General features: G+C 49.1%; 1 protein-coding gene across 4 annotated transcripts in view; it reads left to right on the forward strand.

Moving 5' to 3' along the window:
* Positions 1-10,599: 10,599 nt before the first annotated feature.
* HS3ST1 (heparan sulfate-glucosamine 3-sulfotransferase 1) overlaps positions 10,600-12,027 on the forward strand; it is a 36,137-nt gene continuing 34,709 nt past the window's right edge. For 3 of the 4 annotated variants that reach the window (XM_045056584.1, XM_003985515.6, XR_006597229.1), the window contains exon 1: positions 10,600-10,999. The gene's annotated coding sequence lies outside the window, so the exon portion shown is untranslated. Of the gene's footprint in view, positions 11,000-11,089; positions 11,113-12,027 lie in introns of those variants that run through there. The other variant, XM_045056583.1, reaches the window with a different exon arrangement.

A 12,027-nucleotide genomic window follows, 5' to 3' on the forward strand; every position in this document is an offset into this window, starting at 1 on the left:
AAATCGTCCCTTTTTTCCGAAGTGTGGTTGGCGAACCGAGGGAAGGTGGATGAGGCGGGGCCTGGGCACTTGGCCTAAAATACTTCAGGCTCACATTGCACATCCTTTAATTTTTAATACATTGTATTTCTGTGTTCGGAGACGTTTTGGTGTTTTTTTTTTTTTTAAACTTCTGGTGCAAAATCATTCTGTTAAAACTTTGGGAATTAACATGTCAAATACCAACTGCAACGTGCAGGGGCTGTGAGATGCTTCTTTGGTAATTTTCAGTTTGAGAACTACCTTGTTCTCTTCAGAGGAAACGCACAATTTTAATGTTTTGGAGTTTTTTTTTTTGTTTTTTTTTTTTTTTAAGTGTGGTGATGGTAATATAATGACAGCAGAATCTCCCTCTAAAGCTACTCTTGGCGCCCTGGGTGGGCACAGCGAAGGGTGAAGGTGGTGAGTTCCAGTCTTTCGGGACACACGGGACAGAGACGATAAATAAAACTGTCCACCTTGGAAAGAGGCAGATCTGAAACAAGACAAAAGCATTTAGCTGGGGTCTCAGAATTGCAATTTGGGGAGCAGGGATTTGGGTAGCAACCCAGTTTGTGTCCCGCCAGGGAACAAAAGTCAAGGGTTTTTAAAGGCAAAGAGGAACGCTCGTATACATGGTTGACAAAGGATTTTGATTGATGTTGGTGGCAGAAAACTAATCTTGGCTCCATGTAATTGGCCGTTAAGGCTCTCACTCACTAAGTAAAAGGCTATTATTGTGGGTTTTGTGAACAGTTCTTGGAATTGCATTTAGGCCCAGTTCAAAAGTTCCTGGTTCTACCCAGTGAGAACATGTATAAGGCCCACACTCTGAATGACTTCCCGGCTCCATTTTAAACCCCTTGACATACGTAGCTCTATTTTATTTCAACTTTCACAGAAGGAGGAAGGCCTCTTTGGAGTTCTGTGTTCACAACCTTCTAGTAGGGAGCTTGGCTAATAACAACAGTACACATTGATTCACTGGTCGTGTGCCACTTATGGCTCTAAAAACTTTCATATGTCTTAACTCATATAATCCTTATAACGCTATCATGGGAGGTAGGTATGATTATCCTTCCCATTTTATAGACAAGAAAACTGAGGTCCAATAACTTGCCCCAAATATATAAAGCTCTTTTGTAAGTCGATAACATAAAGACAAACAACCCAACAGAAAAATGGGCAAAACGCATGAACGGGCGCTTCATAAAAGGGGATATCCAAACAGTCATTAAACACAGGAAAATGTGATCGACCTCATTTACCCTCAGAAAAATCCAGACTAAAACCAGAATGACACGTGGCTACATACTCGGTTGAGTGCCTAAAATTAAATAGACTGATGGTACAAAGTCCTGGAGAAAAAGCAGAGCGACGGAAACTCACTTACTCCTTCCTGGCGGAGAAGGAGCCCACTCAGCCTCTTTGGAAAACAGTTTGACCTTCACCACTCAAGTCGGACATTTGCAAGCCCTGTGATGCAGCAATTCTTTGCCCCAGCGGAGCAAATGTAAATATTTGCCCCTGCGTGCCAAAACACACACACCAGAGTGTTCACAGAAGCATGATCTGGGAAAGTCCTAAATTCAAAACAATCCAAATACCATCAATAGTAGGATGACTACGACCATTCAGTATACACGTACGACATAATCCTATTCAGCGGTAACAATGAACTTCAGCTCCATGAAACGGCATGGGTGAATCTCATGAACAACACTGACCAAAGGACTGAAGCACAGAGGAACGTCGGGTGATTGCATTTAAATAAAGTTCCAAAGACTGCAAAATCGATCTCTAGTTTTAAAAGTCAAGAGAGTGGTGGCCTCGGGGAAGGACAGAGGGAGGGATGATGAGGGAGAGGCACGGGGGTCTTTTGGAGTGACCTCAGTGTTCCTTGCCTTGACCTGAGTGGCAAAGGAAGACCCATCCATATGTTTTAAAGAACCACATCTTTACTTCTGGTTCAAGAATTGGCTTAAAGTGTCACTTGCCCGTCTTCACAATTCCATGCACAATCAGATGAGAAGGGTTTTTTTCGTTTTTTGTTTTTCCTTTAACAGGTAAATACTAACGTATTACACGCTAATTGATTTTTTTAAAACCAAAGACCTTGCCCCTGCTTGCACCTGTTTCGAAGGAACTGGAAATCCCAATGTCCGAGAAATGCTGTGCTTAATGTAGTTAAGCATAGAAACTCTAAGTAGGACAAACAGGCCATTTCAACTTCATGTTTTATTTCTCATTATTTACTCAGTGTTAATGCAGGAATTGCCTTTGGGTGGCTGGTCGAATTATTTCTTTGTTTTTGTTTTTTTTCCCTTCTTTTTAGTTTTCTGCGATTTTCCAAATTAGCTTTCACGAACAAGTATGACTTTTCATAAAATAACTACAAAAGTGTCCTTTAAAATGTAGCTTACTTGGGGTACTTGGGTGGCTCAGTCGATTAAGCGTCTCGCTCGTGATTTTGGCCCCTGTCGTGATATCACGATTGGTTCATGGGTTTGAGCCCTGTGTTGGGCACCACGCTGACAGTGCAGAACCTGCTTGGAATTCCCTCTCTCTCTCTCTCTCTCTCTCTCTTTCTCGCTTTCCTAAAATAAACAAACAAACAAACTTAAAATCAATACGATGTAGCTGACTTAACTCCTGGGTCCTGAGAGGTGGAGGTTTCAAGTGACACAGTCTTCTGTCATGTAGCACTCTGTCCCTGCAGCTGCTTCCCTCGCCTCCCTTTTGCAGTAAATCCAGTAGAGAACGTTGCCATTTCAACCTCCTCTCTTGAAACCAACCTCATGATCCTGGAACTCCGGCCCAGATCCCACCTCTTTGTGGGGGTTTCCTTCCCTGACCAGCCAGTTGGAAGCAGACAGACCCTTAACGGTCGAGTTACAATGATTTTCTTCCTCTGAGTCCATCATACGTTTTGCTGGTTGGGATGCATCCCTAGGACCCAGCGGTGCCCGCCCCTTGACTGACAGATTGACTTACTAATCGATAAGTGCCTCGAAACTCGGTTCTGTATTTTGTACTTTCATGATTCTCTATTATAACATGTGATTCGAAAGGTCATGTGAAAGTTCTAGGGGGAAAAGAAATGTTATAAAAAACCACTTAAAGGTGATGTTCCCAAGACCTTAAGATGTAACACATTGCGTTGCATTGACTTTAAGATTTTTTTTTCCTTTTACATTTTATATTTATGAAATTGGGATTATCTCGTGATTGATGGCATCTTCCTGTTATTGTTGGTTGTGCTGTGGTCATGACCTTGATGTCCCTGCCTGCTCGTTGATGGACCGGCCTCCATGCTTCCAAACCGGCCTCCACGACCTCTGCCTCCTGGAGTCCATGCTTTCCCACGACCTTGACCCCTGGAGTGTGGGCTGGACCTACTGACCTGCATCGGCAAACAGAATGTGACACACGTGGCAGGATGTCGCTTCTGAGGTTAGGTGACAGAAAGATAATGCCCTCCGTTCCGAGGGCCTTCTTGTGCTCTCTCGCTTTTTCAGAATGAGGAGACCGACTGTCATGTTGCAAGCATCCTGGTGGAGAGGTCACGTGGCCAGGAGCTGAGGGAGGTCTCTGGAATAGCCAGTGAGGGCTGGCCCTCAGTCCACCCCCGCCTACAAGGAACCGAGTCCCGCCGACAGCTGAGTAAGTGAGCAGTCCTCCCTCGGGGAGCCTCCACGTGGACTCGAGCCCTGACACACACCTCGACTAGAGCCTGAGCTACTCTGAGTGAGGGACAAGACCCAGCTGAGCCACTCCTGGATCCCTGATCCACAGACACCAAGAGATAATACGCGTGTGTTGTTTTAAGGCATTAACGTTGGGGGTAATTTGTAACGTAGCGATATATAATTAATACACCCACTACTTGTGTGACTTTCAGGAAGTTATTCACCATCCCTATATTCATGGGAAAAACAGGGATAGAAAGACTGCATTCAAATCGCTTAGCCCAAAGCTAATGAGCAAACGCCATGAGTTTTATTTACCTCTACATATCTCTTCCTCCATTACCCTGTTTGATCGATTTTCCTCCTTTCGTACCAGTTAGTCAATGCTACATTACTTTACAATACACCCTGTTACAAATATATTGAGATACACTCGCCACCAGACCTGGGCACACTTACCCAGGGCAGAAGAGACAACCCCAGACCAGAGCAGGCCTCTCCCCCACAGGGAGGACCCCAGAACAGCAGCAGAGCCTCAGAGGTTGGGTGCTCCCTCTCAGACAGCTTGCTCCCAAGACGAGGAAGGGCGGAGCCCATGAAGCATCTACCCTTGTCCTTCCCAAGTTTGCCAGTAAATGGGTCCATCTGTCTCCCGAGGCAGGCAATGTTCCTGCCAAACAGAGCCGCTTCCAGAAAGAGGTGAATCCATAAAGGCAGGCCGAGTGTACCCAAGGCACCAGAGCTGGGAAGAGCATTCTTACATCTACCACGAGATAGCCCGACGCCTTTCTGATTTTCCACTGCACGAAGACCGTGTCCTGCTCCCTTGTCATGTCCTGTGCTGGCAGAGAGTCAGAGCTGTAGAACTTGGCTGTGCTGGGATGATCGCCCGTGGACAGGAGAGCCGAGGTCTGAAGCACCACAAGGAATCGAGGGCCCCAAGGTGAGGAGCTGCAACTCCCCACCGGCTCTTATTTTTAAGGGTTGATCTTACGTGGGAGGAGAAAACCAATTACGCTGAGAACTGAGCTTAAAGCTTGGCATTTTATTTTGTCAGTTAGTTTACTAAATGCAATTATAAGAGTATCGTGAATATTGGATTTAAATACCTTATGGCTGGTTAAATTCCTAGAATGTAAGCACATTCGGAAGGCATGAAGGGGAACCCTGGTCTCTGCTCCTTCTTTGGGAGATAAAATATGAAATACACGGGAGTCCTGTTCCTAGTTTTATGAAGTGCACACATGCAGTGAAAAGAGGAAGGAGAGAATTATACCATGAGACGGAGAGAGAGCATAGAAGGACTTGACTGTGAACCAGTTCTAAATCTAGCATTGCTACTTGTGTGACCCTTGGGAAGTTATATAACATCCCTATATTCATACGAAAAACAGGGATAGAAAGAATGCGCTCAAATCGCTTCGCCCGAAGCTAATGAACAAATGCCGTGAGTTTTGTTCACCTCTACGTAGCTCTTCCTCAATTATCCTGTTTGATGGATTTTCCTCATTTCGTACAAGTTAGCCAATTTTACATTAACGTGCTGTTACAAATATATGGAGATATGCTGCCTTGATCATTGAAAATGTGAAGGGCTGTTTTGTTTTGTTTACTTAAGAGTTACGTTGTCTGAGCTTCAAAGCACGCAGTGAAATACTTACCACTACCATCAAGGAGAAAAAAATATATGTTATACATATGTGTGTGTGTGTATATATATATATACACATACATATATATGGCTAGGTCTTGTATTATATATTATACATATGTATATATATATACATATATATGGCTAGGTCTTGTGAGTCCGTGGTCAACCTTTTCATAAGAACAGTGTGCCAAAAATCTGGGGGAAGGGAACTCTAGGATCTTTCAAGCGACGCTTATCTTTGCCTCTGTTTTAAATCTGGAGTCGAAACAAGGCTTAGGGAAGAGAAGGCAACAGGGTCATTTTCAGGGACAATAGGGGCCACACTGGAGAGCGTCAGAGGGTGTTCCCAGAGGACAGAGCTGCTAGAAATACGGGCTGCTTCAAGCGGACTCCGTTAGGATGTGAGAGGATGATAGTCACAGTCCAAATTCTCCTTGGAGCTTTCCGGTATTCAGAGCACCAGGAGCTCATGAGAATGATCCGACCGAATTGTTATTTTTCTGCTCATGCGTGTCTGTGCGCACCTTCAGCTAAGGGATTCGATTTTATTCTTCTCCACAAACATCCCTACTCCAGGGCTGCAATATGGGATGTACCCAGCACTCAGTAGTTGTTTCAACTCAACCGATGGGGCTGGAGAGAAAGGGAAAGAGCTTTATTTATTTATTTTTTTCCAAGAGTTGAACTCTCCAGTATCCTCAAACAAGGCCTAAAAAGGGAAAAACAGCAAAGACCTGCTCCTCAAAGCATCGGTCAGCTTTGGTCCCAGCAAACCTAAAATCCGAGGGAGTGCCACAATTTCCCGCTGCCCCGAAGGCATCCCAGCGCTCAGCAGGGTCTGCTAATCTGAACAAGGGGACCCCTTCAGGCCTGCAATATTGTAATTTCTGCAGCACCGATGTGTGTGATTTGGGGCAACGTTGGACACAGGATCAGAAATAAACGCAATCTGTTGTCTGGAGTTGTTTATCCAACGGGAGTCATAGGAGCCCCGGGTGCTTTCAGGGCCTCTCAAAAATGTTGTGTTTTTAAAATTTATTTTTAATGTTTATTTATTTTTGAGCCAGAGGAGACACAGCGTGAGCCGGGGAGGGGCAGAGAGAGAGGGAGACAAAGAATCCGAAGCAGGTTCCAGGCTCCGAGCCGTCAGCTTCGGTGTCGTCAGCTGCAAAATGAGAGGGTCTTGATAGGTGATCTGTAAGCTGTCAATATCGTAAGATACAAGAGGCTTTGTTGAGCACCTAGTATGTGTTCAACACCATGCCAGGTGCTCAGCAAGAAGTAGATAGTCAAGACCCCACCTCTGTCCTAAGGGAGCAGAAAATCTTACCTCCAGGAGACACAGCACTGACCCCCGACTTCACCGAAACTCACTGGCATCAGTTAAGTCGTAAACTATGTTCTGCAGAAGCGAAGGAAGATAAATCACGTTCTGCAGAAGACAAAGGGAGGAAAATGGAGACAAAAGCAAACGCGCCACGGGTTCAACCAACAATCAGTAATAACACCGGCTGGGATTTTTTTCAAGGCTTTGGGGCCAGGTACCGCGCAACACGAATGACAGGACGTGTACCTTTTGTCCTTGTACCAACCGTCTCAAAAACTGTGATTTCCTCCCATGGCAAAAGCAGAGGGACACGGATTTACAGCCATGACATGAGTGGGAGTCATTAGGGTCCCGGAGGTAGAGGTGATTTCTCTGAGGCAGCTACCCTTCCAGCAAGGACTAGACTCCTCGCCCAGTGCTCTCTGTAATTAAATGGTTTGGTTATGTTTGCTTTTGTGAATTCTGTTTGTTTTCATGTGTCATGGAAAAGGGCGGTTGGGAGAAGGGGAGAAGAGGAGAGAGAAAAAGAGAGAGCTTGCTTCTCCTGAAGACGTTCAGGATCCATAGTCCCTCCACCTGCCTGGGCTCAATGTGATTTTATCTATAACTCCAGCCTGTGGGGCTACGTACCCTGTATAGTCTTTCCTCCCATAATGACAGCTTGAATCTTTCAGGTTAATAGCATGAATATTAAGGAGTCCAATGGGATTCTTTATAAGCAGAGGAAATTGGGATCAGGTTAAAAATCCAATTTTAATAAACTTTCCAAGTCCTGATTTAGATGGTGCACTAATGGCTCTTACTGCTGAATCACCCGAAAAGTCAGATGTATTTTTAAAAGGTCCTTGTTGTATGGGAAGCTTGATGGATACCGTCTAATTGTACCTTGTGCGTTCTTGCCTTTATAGAAAAGATCGTGTGTAAAACTGATGAGAACAGATAGGCAAATGCACCATCCAGAAAGCTGGGCAGAGGGGAGGGCATTGGGTGTGAAAGATGATTTTCGCTCATTTGACCGAAACAAAGAGAACATGATTACACTGTGTGAAAATGGTATCCTCAAATAACTCTGCTAATTTGATTGTGCTCAGGTCTAGGATTGTTTCCATTTCTTTTGATTTGCTAATTAGCTGGCGCAGTTGGCTCTAGAGAGAGAAAATGAGGGTCATATCCAGAAAACATATAGGATGGCAATTCCTCCCAACTCACCCCACCCATCATGTACCTCCCCCAACCACAGTGTCCAACTCCCAACTTGACGTGCGTCCCTACAAACAATCGACGCGTCCATGATTAACGGATTATTTTATGCCTTTCTGAAAGCCAGACTTTTATCCCCTTGTGACACCAAATTTATTCTTGGCATGTGTGGTTACAGGGTTGAATTATAACTTTGACCTTTGTGGGACCTAGCCTTCTAAATTAATTAACGAACAATTAAAAGTTAAATTTCATGGGGCGCCTGGGTGGCTCAGTCGGTTAAGCATCCCACTCTTGATTTCGGCTCAGGTCATGATCTCCGGGTTGGGGAGATCGTGCTCAGCCTCAGGCTCCAGGCTGACAGCATGGAACCTGCTTGGGATTCTCTCTCTCTCCCTCTCTCTCTGCCACTCCCTGGCTCAGGCAAGGTTCTGGGGACCGAACACAGAGTTCTCTGTGGTTCCCTTAATGGTCCCCACAACTCAAAGCATTTCTAGTCTAGTGGGGAAGACAAATCTCTACGCAGATATTTTCAATACAATATTTGTGTTCTTAAAGCTGAGCTGAGTCCTGGTGATACATAAATGCCTGAATAGGAAACCTAACTCATGCCCAGAAGAGGTCAGACGAGGCTGTTTAAGAGAAATGACAAATGTCTTGGCAGAGACCTAAAGCTAACAAAGAACAAAAAGGCCAATAACACTTTCTTATTTATCTGAACATAAGAACGTGGATCATTTTTAATTCACATTGACTGATTTTTTGTTTAAATGAGAGAAGCTGAAAATTCAGTCCTCAAATTCTTTTTTTTAATGTTTTATTTATTTACGAGAGAGAGACAGAGTGCAAGTGGGGGAGGGACAGAGAGAGAGGGCGACACAGAATTGGAAGCGGGCTCCAGGCTCCGAGCTGTCAGCCCAGAGCCCAACGCGGGACTCGAGCCCACTTACCACGAGATCATGACCTGAGCCGAAGTCAGAGACACTTAATCCTCAGTCCTCAAATTCTTGTCACTTGCCAGATCTACTTGGAGTTGCTTCCTCCAAGAAGTGAAGCTTCTAGAAGAGACTCGGGGCTGGGGCCTAAGGTTCTTGTTCCTTTTCAGGACTTGTAGTGGGGAACTAAGGGGATCAGTGAACCTGCCCTCTGGCTCCCAGGGTGCTAAATGGAATGACTGGCAGCCTCCCTGGGCATCTTGCAAATGAGAGGCGAGATTCCCAACTACGCAGGCAAGCAATTTGAACCCTCAAGGAAAAAAAGTAATCCTACCAACACAGAACATCAAAGCTGCCCCCTGTTTTGAAAGAACCCCTGATCTGCACTTGGCTTTAGCTGCTGGTAGGAGCTAAAGGATGTTGGCAAGGGGTTATCTCAGATGACCGTTTGACCTGTACCACCTCATATATTATTTCACACAGCTTCATAGAATGGGGGGGGGGGCCGAAGCAGTTCTTTTAAAGCTAATGTAAATTTAAATGCTGAGGCTTTTCAAAGTAGGGCTTTAAAATGACTTAAAAATTCATCTATACATGCATATATTACTCAAAATACCTATATCAGCATTAGTCTGGCTCAGAGAAATAGCCAGGGTCACAAAAACCCCTAAAAGCTTGTTTTCCAAAACAAGTCTCGGGTCTAGGCTCCCAGATGCTACTGGCTGCATCAGATAGAAAATGCCGGGGGTCATCGCCTCGCTTTCTAAGGGGGCAAATAGGTAACCTTCCAGGAGTAAAGGGGTCCATTTCCCCCGGCAACCGTTCCTTCAATGGGCAAGTATTTCTAAACTAAGTAAAATTAAGGAAAGATTGTTTTTTCAAACTTGAATGACAAAGTCGAATTCTTCCACATATTTATCTTCCAATATTTACGAGACGGAAGACGTGCTGCAATCTCACTGAGAATTAATTACCTGGAGGTGCATTTGGCGTGTTTCTTTGCGCCTCCCTTCCTGCTTACCAGCACGTTTGTCTGCCGACCTGCCTCTGAGGGCAGCTTACTTTGGCTCAGGTAAGCGGGGCAGGGAGGCGATCCAGCCTCCGCAAGGGGACCCCAGCCCCACACCCCTCGAAACCGTGACTCCGAAGTTGCACTACTGAGATGCTGGTGGAATTCTCACCCCAAACCTCCAGCTACTGGATCTGGGGAGGGGACAGAGAATCCCTGCTTGATTTCCGAGCAGACGTTTGCAACCCTGGGGCGCCAGCAAAAGCAGAGGTGAATTCTCCGCGCTCTCCCGGGAAATCCGCATCCACTCCCGGACGCGCAACCGAGCCGGCTCCGGGCGCGGATTCCCGCGCCGGCTGGGGCTCCCGGGTCGCTGGCGTCCCGGCCGGGAGGCGGTGCGAGCTCCCGGGGAGGGCCCCCTCCGCCTCCAGGGCGGCGCAAGCGGGGCCTAAGGTGGGTCACCTGCCAGGGAGGAAACTGGGGGTGCAGACGCACGTGGGAGGGGCGCCGACCCCGGGGCGGTGCAGAGCTGGAGGGTGCGGAAAAAGGCGGGAGGGAGGCTGGAGTTCGGACCTAGCCTTTCCCAGCGGGGGAGAGGGCGTGGATGGGACGTCCCAGGTTTGCGGCGCAGGCAGCGTCACCCAATCCACAGCCGACCCCACCCTCTGGGCCGCGCGGGTCCCCTCCCTCTGGACTGAAACCCGAGGAGCCGCCACGCCGCGGGGCCTGATGCACTTGTCCGCTGCCGGTCGGCGGGAGGCGAGAACCCGGCGCGGCCGCTCGGAGCGGGCCCGACTCGGGGCAGCACCGGAGCGGGCCGGGCAGCAGTGGGCGCTCGCGATCCTCCTCTGCCCAACGCGCTCTCCCTCAGGGCCGGGCCTCCTCCGTCCCCTCCTCCTGCTCCTGCTCCTCCTCCCGCTCCTCCCCTCCGCGGGACTGATCGCCGAGCCTCCCGCCTGCAAAGTCCCCGGCGCGCCGGCAGCTACCAGCCGCCGTCTCTGCTGGATCTCCGTGGGTGCCTGCGCCCCAGCCTCGTCCGCCTGCCCCGAGGCGTCCCCCTCCCTCCCGGCTCGCTCCGCCGGCCGCCGGTGCTCCGCGGCGCTGCCCATGGCCCAGCCCGAGAGCCGACTTCGGGCGCCGGACCGGCTGGACCGCGGCGCAGCTCAGGTGAGTGCCGCGCGCCTGTGGCGGGGGCCTCCCAGGCTGGGGAGTGGCAAGACTTGGGGCCGTCGGGGTGCCCTCACCGGCGTCCCGGATTAAGGGCGAGCGCAGAGCCCAAGGTGAGTCGAGGCTGGAGCAAGTGGAGTGGATTTGGGGGAACAGGGAAGGAGAGATCCGGGGTTTTCTCATCCTCACCTCCTGCCTTGCCCTCTCAGCTCTGCAAATCCCGAGGGACTTTTTTTTTTTTTTTTCCTTATGGACAGGTTTTCGGGTTTTTGACTTTGTGGATTGGATCCTCCCCCAGCAGAGCCAGGGGGCTAGTTCCTGCCCAGCGCATCTCCCTGGGACGGCTCGGGGCGGCCGGAGCGCAGCGCGCAGCAAAGCCCGGGTACCACTCTGGCCGGGAACTGGGGCAGGGATACAGTCAGCAAAAGTCAGTCGCTGGAGAGAGCACCCCGGGTGGGGAAACCTAGGTCTGCCTTGCCTTTGCATTTGGATGGAGTGGAGGAGACACGGGACATCTCCCAAGGGGCGGGGATGTTCCGGCGGAGAGAGATTAAGGCGATGGACCATAGGTAATCTCTTTCCCGAATGCCAGTTCTACACCGTCCTGCTTTTTCATAGTACTTTTCACCGATTTTTTTCTGCTTCTGTTTCTATTTCGAGCACCACCTTGGGTGGTGGCGGCAGATGAGGGTGGGGGGAGGCGGGGCGCCCACCCGCGATGGGAGCGCACAAGACCCCCTCTCGGAACCGGGGGCACAACTAGGCGAGCCTGACATCTCCAGGTGCGCTCTCTGAGCCAGCCGGCGGACTGCGCGCTGCTCCCCCTTCTGGCCCCAGCCTGTCCCGGGAGCCGGAGGGCCGGCTTCCAGAGCCGGGCATAGGATGGAGAAGCGGGCGGGAGCTGGAGCGGGGTTGCAAGGCTCGGGGTGGGGGGTGCGCTTGGCTGCGCGGTTGTTTGCCGGCGCTGTGCGTCTTCCATTTCACCCCCTTCGCTGGCGGGCGTCCCCGCTTCTTCGTGCGCTCAGGCC

The sequence above is a fragment of the Felis catus genome, chromosome B1 (assembly GCF_018350175.1).
Source record: "Felis catus isolate Fca126 chromosome B1, F.catus_Fca126_mat1.0, whole genome shotgun sequence".
NCBI lineage: Eukaryota > Metazoa > Chordata > Mammalia > Carnivora > Felidae > Felis > Felis catus.